The sequence below is a fragment of the Podarcis cretensis genome (genome assembly GCF_951804945.1).
Source record: "Podarcis cretensis genome assembly, chromosome: Z".
NCBI classification, from domain to species: domain Eukaryota; kingdom Metazoa; phylum Chordata; class Lepidosauria; order Squamata; family Lacertidae; genus Podarcis; species Podarcis cretensis.
The window spans coordinates 33,170,452-33,186,375 of record NC_137184.1 but is presented as its reverse complement, the minus strand read 5'-3'; the positions used below and the strand labels follow the sequence as shown (position 1 = coordinate 33,186,375).

At 44.5% G+C, this 15,924-nt stretch overlaps 1 protein-coding gene across 1 annotated transcript in view; it reads right to left on the bottom strand.

The window, feature by feature from the left end:
* The window catches only part of XKRX (XK related X-linked), a 40,330-nt gene extending 31,436 nt beyond the window's left edge, over nt 1-8,894 (bottom strand). The window contains exon 1 of the mRNA XM_079962459.1: nt 8,740-8,894. The gene's annotated coding sequence lies outside the window, so the exon portion shown is untranslated. The remainder of the gene's footprint in view (nt 1-8,739) is intronic.
* Between the last annotated feature and the right edge of the window lie 7,030 nt (nt 8,895-15,924).

The window sequence follows — 15,924 nt, the reverse complement described above, 5'->3', positions numbered from 1 at the left end:
ATAAATTCACAGCTGGGAGAACTGTTTTTGGTTGACATGTTCTTTCAGGCCTGCCCTGAATAAAAGGCAAATAGTGAAAGCAAAGCGAGAAGATAGAAGGGACCCTTCTCTTCACTATCACAAAGCTTCAAGCGATTTGGTATTTATCTTCCAAGCTCAGGTTTTCTCTCTGTTTACATCACGAACCTTTGGAACTGACTGCCCCAGGATAGAACAGAGGGCAACAACATTATCCTAATAGTCTTCTTCTCCTTGTGGCTCGTAGAAAAGTAAATCAATAACATGCCAGCAGTGGATTTTGAGTACCTTATTCCCCACCCCACATTATTTCATATAAACCAGAGATCATTTAAATAAACAAACAAATGAACAAACAAACAACTTTCGTAAATAAGTCCCATTGAGTTTATGGAAACTTCAAGATGAGGGCAGAGAATGTTTCTCTGAATTGATTTGATTTTAAATTGATTTGGCCAGTGCTCATTTATTTAAAAATACAACCCCCCCCCCTCTGTTTACAGTCCAGAGCAATTTTAATTTGTTAACCCTATTGTTTGCTCCAGGTAATTATTATTTTTAAAAAAGAAGACTATCTTATTCCCTATGCTGCTGTTAGTCTGGAATTAGTCTGAAAAAGAATTCCTTTTCGTGCAGAATGATTTCGTCTATTTGTGGGTGTGGGGCTTCAAAAAAATCCCGTGATTGCAAAATATGCAAGGGGATATTTAAACAAAAGACTATCCCCTTGCCTGCCATTCATCTTTATTTTGCCTCCCTCCTGCCTGCCCTGAAAAGCATCTAAGAGACAATAACTGGAAGAAAACTGAAGGTAACTTAAATCCCCTTAAAGGCCCAAGCAGCCTGACTTTAGTGTACAGCTGTCTGCTCCCTTACTGTTGCATTGGTTTGTGTTAGGACCCAGGAGAGAGCGTGGCTCTAAGAGGAAACCAGTAAACCCTGCCAAGAGACTTACATGGTCCCTTTCCCAAATATAGTAAAGTTCTGGGTCTGGGTGACTAAGGGAAGACAGAGAAACCAGTGTTAAATCTGCCCGCAAAAAAACCATTTGTGCTAAGCAGTGGATAATGCTTGATTTGATAAGGCCAAATTCCTGGAAAAGAGCTTTCTGAAGGCAACAGGAAGCAGACCACTATTAGTTAAGAAAAGGTTTTTAAAACTATAGGGGGGAGGGGAGGGCTAAATTCATTATACCTTTGCAGCATAGTATAAGTCTTATAACATTATGAATGGTGTAGCTGGAAATGTATTTTCCTCCTCTCTCTCATATTTCTAACTTGAAGTCACACACTGATGCTGATTGACTGTAGGCTCGGGACTAACAAAAGGAAACATTTCGTCACATGCTAGGCCATTAACCTATGGAACTTACTGCCACGAGGTATTGTGGTGGCCACCAACTTGGGTTGCTGTTCTGAAAATGCTTAGATAAATGGAATTCAGGTCTATCCATAATTATGAATTAGGGCTGCTACTCAGTTAAAGGCATACGCCACTCTAAGCACTTTTTTCTCAACAACCTGTGGGATTGGGAAAAGGCTCACTATCCCTATTTTAAAATATGCAGATATATATAACAGGCATCATCTTAGAAGAGGCTTTCTTCCTATGTATGAAAGAAGAGGAAATGCCTCTATTGTGGTTTTCGTCACCTGCAGTTTCTGTAAGCACATTTGCTAAAAATTGTGCATATGTACCTGCTGCTTGATTTTACTCGGAGCCCTTTCAGACAATTAAATTCTCATACTCTCTAGAGACAATGAACTGATGGAATGTTTCACATAGCTAAACTGCCACTAGAATCTTCAGCTATAGAGGCACGCAGCCTCCAAAGGCCAGAGACTGGAGCATCCAGCTAGCAACTTTTAGAAGAAAAAGAAAAAAGCTAAACAAGGTGGCCTTTGGCGTAATTGATTCCAGAGCAAGGCCCTTCTTTTGCAAATCCCAGAACAGTTGCAAACAAAGAAGACTAAAACCTGGCACTACAAAATTAGCAGTGCAATCCAGTATATTTCTTCTCAGATGTCACGGGGTTCAATTGTACTTACTCCCGGGTTTGTAGGCCAAGCCAATTTAAACACTTGTGGCAATTTAACTCTCCTCTTCATGGCATAGCAGGGAGAGGTAGCCTCGTTTATCTATCAAGGGTTGACACTGCCAATTTTAAATGAGTCAGTGGATTACACTAAAGACTCGCACTGTGCATTGGTGTGAGATGTACACTCACAGATAGATTGAAGCAAACACTTTCCTCAGTATACAGTGTCATTTGCAGTTACTGTGCATCAGACATGAAACATAACTTGTTAGAAGCAGCTGTTTCCCCATACCCATACCCCCCCCCCCACCGCTCACAGATCTGCTTCTGAAAAAAAGAATGACACTGGCCAGGACTCGCCGCCTGAAAAACAGTTTCTACGCTAATGCAATTCTGGTTCTAAATGCAGCATAAGAGGTCTCTGTAGTATAGTGTATTTTAAAATGGGGTTTTAGAGTTTTGTAGGGGTTTTTGAATGTTTTATGTAGTTTTATGTAGTTTTTATGTAGTTTTATGTAGTTTTGTGGTAGTTTTATGTAGTTTTTATGTAGTTTTATGTAGTTTTTCAATTTCATTGTTCCGCAAGGGACAATGACAATAAAGATATCGTGACCATTAGATACCCCTGACCATTAGGTCAAGTCGTGACCGACTCTGGGGTTGTGGTGCTCATCTCGCTTTATTGGCCGAGGGAGCCGGCGTACAGCTTCCGGGTCATGTGGCCAGCATGACTAAGCTGCTTCTGGAGAACCAGAGCAGCGCACGGAAATGTCGTTTACCTTCCCGCCAGAGCGGTACCTATTTATCTCCTTGCACTTTGACATGCTTTTGAACTGCTAGGTTGGCAGGAGCTGGGACCGAACAACGGGAGCTCACCCCGTCGCTGGGATTTGAACCTCCAACCTTCTGATCAGCAAGCCGCGTCCCTCCTTATCAAGTACATATGTGCAAATCTCTCGCCTACCCTCCAGGTCATATCTTTTTAGGTATTGCTTAAGGCTGTAATCCTATGGACACTTACTAAGGAGTAAGCCCCAGTGAATTCAACAGGACCTCCTCCTATTCTGAGTGAACCTGGATAGGATGAGGCAGTGAGAATTTTCCTGCCAAGTGAACTTTGCACAAATTTTTGGTGGAATTTCAGTAAGCTTGTCTTGTGCTGGCATCAGAAAGCAGGAGTGTTAATCAGAGGCACTATTTGGGTCAGATTACAAGGGGCAGGTTCCAGCACAAGACAAGCTTACTGAAATTCCACCAAAAATTTGTGCAAAGTTCACTTGGCAGGAAAATCCTCACTGCCTCATCCTATCCAGGTTCACTCAGAATAGGAGGAGGTCCTGTTGAATTCACTGGGGCTTACTCCTTAGTAAGTGTCCATAGGATTACAGCCTTAAGCAATACCTAAAAAGATATGACCTGGAGGGTAGGCAAGAGATTTGCACATATGTACTTGATAAGGAGGGACGCGGCTTGCTGATCAGAAGGTTGGAGGTTCAAATCCCAGCGACGGGGTGAGCTCCCGTTGTTCGGTCCCAGCTCCTGCCAACCTAGCAGTTCAAAAGCATGTCAAAGTGCAAAGATAGTGTTTTCGAGGTTACCAGCATGAGTCTGACCAAGCTGCGGGGGGCAGTGGAGGACAGGAGTGCCTGGCGTTCTCTGGTCCATGGGGTCACGAAGAGTCGGACACGACTAAACGACTAAACAACAACAACAACAAGGGGCAGATTTGGGAATCCCCAACTGCAGGACGGTCCCAAACGATTCTGTAGCAGCAATTGCTGCAACATCTTCCTTAAAATTTCAAAAAAGCATTTTACAACATAGGCATGCTACTCCTGAATAAAGTTCCAGAAAATACCTAGAGGCCGGCCACATACTTAGGTCAAAGAAAAAGTGAGTTTGTGCCTTGAACACAGGGTATTCAGGAATTAACCAGTGAAGATTTCCCACCGCTACCCTCAGCAGCATGGAAAAAAGCAGGATCACTGTTTATCCCTTGCAAACAAAGATGATGCAGAGGGCAGTAAACAAACTGGCAACTCTCCCACCCACTCGTTTCCTTCTCTCCACCCCCATTCTGAAATGGAAACCAAGACCTGCCAGCAAATGGGTACAGTGAGTCAGGCCTGGTGTACTTATGATTTCCAGCCAAGATAATGTATCTGAAGCATCCCTGCCAGAGCTGGCTTACCTGCCATGTAGGGAGAAAGCAGCACTGGCAACCATATTTGGCTAACTGTTTTGAGTCTTCAATTCATGCTAATGCACACTGTGTACTTTTGCTTCTGGCCTGACCAGCACCCTTTGTGATCAAAGGATGACTGTGATCAGAAGGCATTCTAGCAGCCTCTGTAGCCTCCTCATGGGGCATCTTTGATGCCTGTACAGTTTGTAAGGACTGGTAGCAAGGGGTGCTTGCTGGAAGCACTACAAGAGCCTAGGCCAGCCATCTCTTTGTGTTCAGTTTTCTTCTTCCTGGGTGATCACTCATAGCCAAGTAAGATTGTTTCCCATGAACATGGTCTTAACAGTGAGTCCGTAAGTGACTGTGGAGGCCAATTCTGGATCCACATGTCCTTCCACAGTGGGGGCATAGGCTTCCTGCCTTCCACTCCACCAGTCCCAATGGGCACCACCCATGAAGAAAGTTGGGGGTTCCTCCCTGCCCCAGGTAAGAGCTCATAGGCTTCTTACAGCTGTGCAACAGGAAAATATTCAGCAATTGTTTTTCTTAGGAAGGTAATGCCCTGATAGGTAAGCATTTCCCCCTTTACATGGTGTCTCTTAATATTGTTTTATAGGTGCAGAATACCTAACTACTTTCTGCCTGTTAGAAGAAGGGTCATCTAGCATCCTGCTTGCATAGCACTTACAACCTTTGCGTTGGCTTCTGCTGTTGTCCCTTTAATTACTGGTCTGGCCCTTAAATGAGGTAACATGCTGTAGCTGCCTCAGGTGGCAAATTTCAAGGGGTGGGAAGTGGTTAGAAATGTGTGCCCTGTGTTCTGCTCTGCAGCCCCTAAGCTTGCTTGCTGTCCAAGGGTGCGGTAGAGGACTTCGTTCAATCACCAATTGTGGAGTAAGATTCAACTACCAGTCTAATCAGATTTTGTACACGGCATGGGAAATGCACCATCTTGCCCATTACCTCAGGCAGCAAAATGGCTTGGGCCACTCCTGAGGTCTTTGAGCTACAGGTAGTCATGTTGAATCCCACTGCGGATGATTTCTGCAGATCAACCATCTGTTCTTCCTTGCAAGTTAAGGTTGGTTTTCAACAGCAAGTGACAAGAACAGGCCAGACTTTATTTTCTGGCCAGCTGGCAACCCCACAACAGATAGGTACATGGTGAGAAGCCAGTATTTGTAAGTTGTGTTCAGTTTACTTTTCGTAAAATAAAAAAGTGAACAACTTCAATTAGAAAAAATAAGAATAAGAGAGTGCTGGGGTTGTTCTGGGAGACCGGGGTTTGAATTCCCACTCATTCACAAAGCTCACTGAATGATCTTACACCAGTCACAGTCTCTCAGCCTAACCTACCTCATAGGGTTGTTGTGAAGATAAAATGGGGAGGAAGAGAACAATGTATGCCACCTTAAGCTCCCTGAAGGAAAGGTGAGGTATAAACGTGATATTAAAATAAGCAACACAAGAAAATGAAAACTTTCCTCTCTGGCTCAAGGTACGAATTCAGCCAGGGATGGGTCATTCTTTGTCCTCCAAGTGTTGTTGAGAACCAACTCCTATCAGCCCCCCAGCCAGCATTGCCAATGGCCATGGATGATGGGGACTGTAGTCCCACAACAGAAGAGTCACACATTCTGTATCCCTGCATTAAATGAGTCTGTATAGGAGGCTGCTAATCATACCATTGGTTCATCTAGCCCAGAATTCTCTGCACTGACTGACAGTGGCTCTGTATGGTTTCAGGCAGGAGTCTCAACCAGTCCTACCTGGAGATTCAACCTGGGACCATCTGCATGCAAAGCAGGTGCTGTACCACTGAGCTACAGCACTCGAATTTAGAAAAGGGGACAGTGAGAACTGTAGTTTGCAGTGTTGCTTAGCGCCAAATGGTCCTGTGCCAACAGAAACCAGGATCTGATGCTTACTTGTAACACATCTAAAAGGCTAAGCTAAACTTTAACCAAGCCCCTTGTTCTCTCCCTCCTGCCTTCAGCAGACTAGAGGCAGATCTCCGCTTTCAGCACCCCAAGCCCTTATCAAAAGCTGCCTTTCCATTTCCTTCCCCAGTGACTAGCCAGGCCACAGTTACCTTCTGATGCCAGTCTGTTCTTGTTTGTATGCAATTAGTTCTGCTGGCTTTATTATCATGACCAGCCAGAGTTTGCAAGGGGGCAGGGAGGAAACACTGAGAAGAGATTATTTATTTAAAGAGATTGTGCCAAGCACTTGTGTCTTTTACAACTATACAACAACCTGAAATCCTAACAGGTACTATTTTACATAACGGTGATGGGTTGAGTGTCCCCAGGGCTTTTTTTTCCAGCCAGAACTCACTGGAACTCAGTTCTGACACACCCCAGGTGGGTGCCATTGCCCTTCTAAGAGAACAAGGGAGGTGTTTGTGGTGAGTTCCGGCACCTCTTTTTCTAGAAAAATAGCACTGAGTGTCCCCATCCTTGTGCAGCTGTTTCAAGGCACAGGGATGTGTGTGTGTGTTTCTAAGTGCAATCCTAGCTTGAGTGCATTTTAATTAAATAAAAGGGTTTTAAGGAAATTGCTAAATGTTATTCTTCAAAAGCTGTTTATTCTCCTTAATTTCTGCTGGTAGCTTTGAAACTTCTTGATTCTGTACCCTAACTAGCATGAGTTCATACAGTGGTACCTCGGGTTACATACGCTTCAGGTTACAGACTCCGCTAACCCAGAAATAGTACCTCGGGTTAAGAACTTTGCTTCAGGATGAGAACAGAAATTGTGCTCCGGCAGCGTGGCAGCAGCAGGAAGCCCCACTAGCTAAAGTGGTGCTTCAGGGTAAGAACAGTTTCAGGTTAAGAACGGACCTCCGGAATGAATTAAGTACTTAACCTGAGGTACCACTGTAATCAGAAGCAAGTCATGCTTGATGGCAAAGGTCAGGCAGGTGGGCATGGCTTGGCCAAAATAGCTCAGTCAGTAAGAGCATGAGGCTCTTAATCTCAGGGCTGTGAGTTCCAGTGCCACATTGGGCAAAAGATTACTGCATTGCACAGGGTTTGAACTAGAGGCCCCCAGTGGCCCCTTCCAACTCTACAATTCTATGATTCTATGAAATGGTGGCATAGACTATAGGGAAAGCCCTACTAAACAGTGGTGCGCAGTCATTGGGCAAGAGGGACTTAATGTTTCCCTGGTGCCTCCTTCCCAAAGCTTCTGCCCGGCTTAGGGAAAGAGGCGCCATGCTCAAGGGAACAACATCATCCTCCCTCCCCCCCCCCCAAAAAAAAAACTCCTTTGCAAGCTGGTGCCTCTGGCCCTAACTGTTCCCCTATGAAAAATGTCACCGCACGCCGATACATACTGATAAATATAAATATCACACGGGTGAAGATATAGAGACATTCATTCCGAAATGTTGCTTAAATCACATAAACACCCCGCCGCCTCCATCCTGCATTTGTAAATTGAATGAAAAATGCACACTGATGAAAATGTGTGTTCTGAGTATAAAACGACTGTTCTCTTTCACTTTTTGTACTGCATTAATGATGTTCACAAAAGTTTCATGATCTTTGTTAACATGCTTCATCAGAAGTAAGTCCTACCATTCAGAGGAAGTTTAAAGGTAAAGGTAAAGGTACCCCTGCCCGTACGGGCCAGTCTTGACAGACTCTAGGGTTGTGCGCTCATCTCACTCTAGAGGCCGGGAGCCAGCGCTGTCCGCAGACACTTCCGGGTCACGTGGGAGAGGAAGTTTACTTCCTGGTAAATCAAATGCTGCTAATAAAGATGGCTAACATCCTTCCTTCCTTCCTTTCTTTTTCTTTTCTTTTCTTTTCTTTTTTTTTTAAGGGCCCTGCCCTTTAATGACAGCCTGACATGTAGAAATGTAACAGGTGAGACATTTCCCTGCCATTGAGATGAAGTGGTGGAAGATGGTCCACAGGTTTAATTGCTGCATCTTGGGCTACTCTTAGAGAATGGGTAAGCAAACTAAGGCCCGGAGGCCGAATCCGGCCCAATTGCCTTCTAAATCCGGCCCGCAGACGGTCCAGGAATCAGCGTGTTTTTACATGAGTAGAATGTGTCCTTTCATTTAAAATGCATCTCTGGGTCATTTGTGGGGCATAGGAATCCATTCTTTTCTTCTTCTTCTTCAAAATATAGTCCACCCCAACTCCCCCACAAGGTCTGAGGGACAGTGGACCAGCCCCCTGCTGAAAAACTTTGCTGATCCCTGTCTTAGAGGCACCCAGGGTCTGGGAACTTCAGACATAGCCTGTTCCCTTTTTGTCATGTTAATTTTGACAAACCTGAGCTCTTCCCATTCGTTTTTGATGTCTTAGCTGGCACAAGAACAAATGGGCAGGCCTTGTCTGTCATCAGCAGTCCTCTGTCTTCAATTTTCAAGAAACACCAAGAGATGTTTGAGAGTGCTGGGGAAATGCGTTAAAATGTTTGAAAAGTCTTAAAAGGATGCCTGCATGAAGACAGCCAACTATACCCCAGAAATACTCACATGTGACTGTCTCATCTCTGAATCCATTCCACAGCAGGTTGCCTCTAAGGAATGACCAGTGGAACATGAAAAAGAGGCTCTCTTTTTTTCATCTAAACTGGTTAACAGCCAAGCAGCTTCTGTTATCACCTAAGGATGCAAATTCTACCATGGAGCGTATCCCTGAGCAACTGTTCCCATGGAAACCTGGTCTCACATCACAAAGCCAGTTCAAAGGTCCAGACAATAGGTCTCCCGAGGAAGCTATGGTTGGTATGTGCTGCTGACTACTCAAGTGTAAATTGACAACAACTGTGCTGGCTTTCATGAGGCTCCTCTGGATCAGCCTGAGAGTGGATTATTATAGCTGTACACTTGTGTAAACGAGAGACTGTTGAACTTGAGATGCTTATCTCAATGCTCCCAGCTAAGAGGTCCAGCTGTGTAACTTGATGCCTGCTCAGCCAGCCAGCCAAATAAAGGTCACCAGCGAAACTAACACCGCTTCTCCTGTTCTAATCATATATTGAGCAGTCTTGGTTGCAGGCAAACCAACCAAGCGTCAAGTTGCATCTAAGTTACTAATAAATGTAATATACTACTTTAGTGCACCACAGTTAGGCTTGGGGAAGAAATTAGTTTGGTTTACAATTTAATGTGAGCCTACATCCAAATCCGGGGTACACCTGCATCAGCTCAACCAGACATCTTCACTGCCCCTGCTACAACAAAGCATGTCTCTCCCATTTCGGTCTCTACAGCCACAGCAGGCGCTGTAATTCTCCAACGGTTCGACTTCAGCCCCGAAGTTGCGCTCTTCCACTGTCTCCAGTGACAGGTGGATGCCAATCAACATTTAAACTGAAAAAAACTATCCTTCCAAAATCACATTTCTGGGCCTTTCTGCATGCAGTAAGTAAACAGCTGTATGATGTAATGTTTTTCAAAAAGAATTTTTAGCTGCTTGTATGCACCTTTGGCCATATGTTGCTGATATTGGAGACGGGTGTGTGTGTGTGTGTGTGTGTGTGTGTGTTTCCTTCCCACACTAATGGTGGATTGTGCCTGAACTGAAAAAAGTTGTGTGGCTGTTGTCACATCCCTTCGGTACCTTTGTTGTTCCTCCAGCTAGCAAAGGTTTGTGTTATGAATATGCACATTTGGGTTAGCATTTTCAGAGCTTTTTTCTTTTTCGTTTTTCATTTAATGCCTACTGTTCAAGAATTCTAATCTTGCGGGAGTTTAGGATATCAGAAGGGAAATTAAAGTATGCGCCCGCCTGACCTATGGCAAACCTGGTTATTTGTAATGTAATTTTGCCTGCAGTTAACAACAGCTATCATGAGCAGTACTTTGACCTAATACCATCATCTCTGTCTGCTACATCTCTCCTCTGGAATGAGCTTGCAAAATGACAGCCCACATGAGTGAGAGGGAGGTTGCAAGAAACAGACGCTCCCAAAACACACCCACCAATCCTCAGCCCCTGCACACAAAAAGCAGGACAATGTTTGTATACATGTCACACAAATGAAAAATAGTGAGGATCCATTCCAACAAAGGTCAGTAGAAAATAAAGCAGGGGTGCTTTTTTTAGTACATTATTCTGGAACAGAAGCTGAATAATGATGACATAGTCTGGTAGCATGCCATTATTATTATTTTTAAAAAGACCCCAGCAACTATACCATTACAAATTTCAATTTTGTGATGCCACAAAAATGTGTACAAATATGGTTGCATTAGGGGGAAGTGTGCATTAAAACTTCACGTATTACCGAAAATACCCAAAAATGTTTTTATTAGGATGAATTAGCATTAAGATGAAGACAAATTTTGGAGAGGACTCCTTGTTAAAAACTTGCAAACTGATGAAGAAATGTGAAGAACTGGACTGGGGGGGGGGAGAGAATCAAGGAATGGAGAGAACTCAGAATCAAAATTTCCAAGCTACAGCATGACACAGTCTTCAAAAATTGCTAGTGACAAAACTTCTTAAAAAGTACTGTGCTTATGAGGTCTGGAATCATTAGTTTGTTGTTGTTGTTTTTTAAAAAAACACCACATTGAAAGTGCCATGAACACCACCTAGAACATGTATGTATTGTAAATGGCTCAAAAACTGTGGTTGGTCCAGACTTTAAACTGGAAGGACTGAGCATTTTTACCACATTACATCTGTACTTTGCCAGCTGCCAGACTCCCAGTCTGATCCTAGGCCAAATTTAAAGAGATGGCTTGGAACCAGGGTACCTAAAATAACACCATCTCACTGGCAGGGCCTATCCCGAGTCACAATGCAGCTATAGAGCTCAGAGGTCAACTGTCAACATTTCTCGGATGAAAATAGGTGCATAACCCATACATCTTACTGGCTTACTGGCTTGCCCCAGCCACTCTGGGCAGCTTCCAACATACATAAAACACAATAAAACATTTTTTTAAAAAATTAAAAACCCAACCCTTCCCTATACAGGATTGCCTTCAGACACCTTGGGGATCAGATAACTCCATACCCTCCAACATTTCTCCAATGAAAATAGGGACATCCTAAGGGAAAGTGGGACATTATGGGATCAAATCAGAAATCAGGACGGCTTCTCTAAATCAGGAATGTCCCTGGAAAATAGGGACAGTTTGGAGGGTCTGTCAATGTGATTTACTCATAGCTACAGGAGAAAAGATGCCCCTTGTTCATCACCATCACACACCTGATAAAGTCCTTTGACCTGTCAGCTGAAAAGGACTCTTCACAATGCTCAGCAGTTTAGGATGCCCACCTAAGCTCCACAAGATTATTGGGTCCTTCCATAGGAACATGCATGGCATCATCCAGTATGATGGTTCATCCTCAGGTGCCTTCCCTATAAAGAGCAATGTGAAACAGGGCTGTGTTCTCGTCCCAATTCTCTTTAACATATTCTTGCCCCTCTTGGTCTCCTGTGCCTTCACCTCAACTGAAGACGGTGTGGATTTCCATTCAAGGGGAAACTACTGGGTCTTATTCTGTTCAACCTGGGATGTCTCCATGCTAAGATAAAAGTGTGTCAGGTTCTTATCACAAGGCAGGACAGAGTCTCAAACAAATATGTGCTCCTCCAAGTCCACATTCCCAACATGCTCCCACTTCTGTCTCAGCAAGGTCTATGCTGGCTTGATTGTGTACACAGAATAGAAGATGGCAGAATCCCCAAGGACGTGCTTTATGGAGAGCTGATATCAGACACCAGGCCCATTGGCAGACTAACTCTACATTATAAAGTTGTCTGCAACATGACATAAAGCCTGGTAACATTAAATATCCCCCCTCTCCACTGTGTAGCAGTCACTTGCAGAAAACTGCTGTGCCAGGAGACAGACAGGCCTTGTATCCACAGCAGTGATCAGAGGAGAAATGACCGCTAGGTGGAGCACAGAGAGAAGAAAAGCCATGGTGCATCTGTAACAGCAAAACTGGATGCTTTCATCTGTCCCAGCTGCAATAAAATGTGTCTCTCCCATACTGGTCTCTACAGCCACAGCAGGTGCTGTAATTCTCCAACCACCTCAGATGGCACACTCTTCCATTGCCTCTTGAGACAGACAGATGCAAACACCTTGCCCAAACCTAAGGATGCTCTTCAGAAGTGCTGTTGCAAGTGGCCCCTGCCAAATGAAGTATGGTAGGTAACATGTAGGGCATGTAGAGTCGGGAAACTTTTCCAGCCCAAGGGACAGCTGCCCTTGTGGGCAGCCATCTGGGAGCCACATACAAATGATGGACATAGCCAGAAGCAGAAATACACAGTATAATGGATGTGACTCTTTCCTTTGTACAGTAGGCTAAATTCAAGCCGTGCAAAAGCCAGATCTTTCTACTTATTTGCACCCACACAGAATAACAGAGTTGTAGAGTTGCAGAGTTGGAAAGGATCCCGAGAGTCATCTGGTCCATCATTTATTTTGTTATCACCACGTTGGGCATTGCTTTCCTTTTGGGTGAAGACAGAGGCAAAGTAGGTGTTGAGTAGTTCCACTCAATAGCATTTCTCCATCTTCTAGACACAGAGGACTTACTACTTGATTGTTCTCCCTCTTGCTTTGAACACAGCCAAAGACACCTTTTATTACTGTATTATTATCAACCGCTCTTGCAAGCCTGAGCTCATTCTGAATTTTTGCCTGCCTGACCTTCTCCCTGCAACTGCTGGCTACTTGTGTATACTTCTCCTTTGTGATTTCCCCTTTCTTCCATTTATTATATACACCCTTCTTAAATTTCAGCTCATTTGTAAGCTCCTTATGCAGCCGAACTGGTTTCTTTAGAGGCCTCTTACTTTTCTTTCTTTCACAAGCATTTAGCAATACAAATGTTAAAAATAACAGTTAATAAGAAAATAAACAGTTAAGTAAGCATATTAATAACAATAAAACAAGATATTGGATGTTCATTTGCATGCTAACTCTCACAACCAGTTATTGTTAGGGGTGTCAGGTAAGGAGTATCCCAGACACTGAGATTTCATGTTCCAAACCTGAGACCTAGGGGCGGCTACTGGTGATGTCATAGAGGCAGGCCCTAGTGATGTCATGGAGGCGGTCGCTGGAGACAGAGGTTAATTCATAGAATCATAGAATCATAGAGTTGTAAGAGACCACAAGGGCCATTGAGTCCAACCCCCTGCCAAGCAGGAAACACCATCAGAGCACTCCTGACATATGGTTGTCAAGCCTCTGCTTAAAGACCTCCAAAGAAGGAGACTCCACCACACTCCTTGGCAGCAAATTCCACTGTCAAACAGCTCTTACTGTCAGGAAGTTCTTCCTAATGTTGGGAGAGGGGAAAGGAGAAGTGCAGGGGGGGACCCCCTCCCCACCAATTATCTATGTTATAATTTGCGGCTATAGCTATAGCTCTTTTCCTCAAATTAACTGCAAGGACTGGTTTGCATGTAATGCCTATCTCTGGCTTGTCCTTTACTGCTTCATTAAATACAGAAGTTGGGGAGGACCAAAGCATTGCCTTTTGAGCTGTGTTTACCAGCATGCAGCTCATTTACATTTCAAGCCCAGTTTAAAATAAACCATGGTTTAATGTGACACCATTATTGGCTTCTGATTTTAGTCTGGATTTTAGCCAAAGTGTGAGTCTTCTTCCTGTCTAATGCAGAACTCATTTCCCAGCAGATTTTAATGCATCTAAATTGTTTCCCATAAAGTGTGCTGTGCTCAACCCTGCATGCGCACACACACACAGTTTAAATATACACCAGTTCTGTGTGAGAGAAAGTGACAACCCCATCAAAGTCACCCACCTGTGTAGGGACTTCATTTTGCTTTTCAAACTACTTTCCTTGGAAGATGTATAGCCAAACACTGTAAGCAAGGGGTGGACAACCTTTTAATCTCTCAGAGCCCACATTACCTTGTGGGGTGATATATCAGATGCATGCTGGCATTCTGTGGGGCTGAAGACAGTATTGGGCAGGGCGAGATCCAGGAAAGGGGGGCACCTCTCTTTTCTCATTCTTCCTGGCACCTGTCTCTTTCTGACAACCCTTTCTCTTCTTCTCTCAGTCCCTCCTTGCCCAACATTCTGCTAGGAGAAGGAAAGATTGTTTTTGCAAAAGTCTGACACGATTCCTTTCAAAGAGTTTTTGGCATAAGAGCCACAGGCTACGCCACCCTCCACCCCCACTCTAATCACTATACTACACCACAGTCTCCCACTATTTTTTGTTTTCCCCCTCTTCTCACTGCCCTTCAGCACATCAGACTTTATCTAGGACACAACTTTAATCTGCTCAAATCCCTCACAGTTAACTAGTTTTATAGCACTCTCATCTTCTAGCTTTTCTGACTTTACCACCTTTCTCCAGTGCCAGACTAGTCTAGTTTGCAGGGTTGGCTCAATACCTTTCACCCCTGTAGGCAAAATTCCCCCACCCATGCCCATGCCCCAATGATACCCACAAATCTGAGCCTCTGCCCTTGTTGGCATACACCCAAGGAAACCGGGGCAATTGGCAGGCCCCCAGCTGGCTCCAGCCCACCGGCCGGTGTGCCGGGCAAACTCCGGCCCTTGGTGCAGCATGAATCTGTGCCCAGGCTTCAGAAGACTGAGCACACAATTCAGCAGAATAAACACTGCGCAAACAGAAGTGGCACAAGAGGCTGTGTGAGCATATTTACAAGCAGGTTTATTCAGGGTAAAAAGGTAAAGGTACCCCTGCCCGTACGGGCCAGTCTTGACAGACTCTGGGGTTGTGCGCCCATCTCACTTAAGAGGCCAGGGGCCAGCGCTGTCCGGAGACACTTCCGGGTCACGTGGCCAGCGTGACATCGCTGCTCTGGCGAGTCAGAGCCGCACACGGAAACGCCGTTTACCTTCCCGCTGGTAAGCGGTCCCTATTTATCTACTTGCACCCGGAGGTGCTTTCGAACTGCTAGGTTGGCAGGCTTATTCAGGGTAGATCAGGACAAAAGGAAAACATGTCTGATCTCCTTCGTGTCCAAAGCAAAACAGAAAGCTATACAGTGGTACCTCGGGTTAAGTACTTAATTTGTTCCGGCTGTCCGTTCTGTTATGTACTGAAGTTCTCACCCTGGGCCAGCAGGGGGATACTGTAGATAGTTTTCACTCAGGTCAACATATGCAAACAAGGGATTGAAAGTGACATTCAGTGATTGGATAGTTACAGAAAGTGGTTACTGTTGCGTTCTAGCGGAGCTCTATATAAGCAGGCTGGCTGAACCCTTCAGTTCAGTTCAGTTCAGTTCTGTTCTGACCTGTGAATAAACAAGAGCTGTTTGAAGAATCACTGTGTCGTCTGATATGTTCACCCACAACTTAACACATTCTTAACCTGAAACTGTTCTTAACCTGAAGCACTACTTTAGCTAATGGGCCTCCTGCTGCCGCTGTGCTGCTGGAGCCCAATTTCTGTTCTTATCCTGAAGCAAAGTTCTTAACATGAAGCACTAATTCTGGGTTAGCGGAGTGTGTAACCTGAAGCATATGTAACCTGAAGCGTATGGAACCTGATGTACCACTGTACACAAACAGAAGTTCCCAGCATACTGAGCTGGAGTGTAAACAGACATGTGATACACAACAATTATGCCTGTTTCTTAAGGTGGAACAGAACATCCCAACAGTCCTGTCCCACCCTCTCCCTGCTTCTGCTGTTGTGCTCACATTGCTGCCAGCCCTGCCACCACAACTCA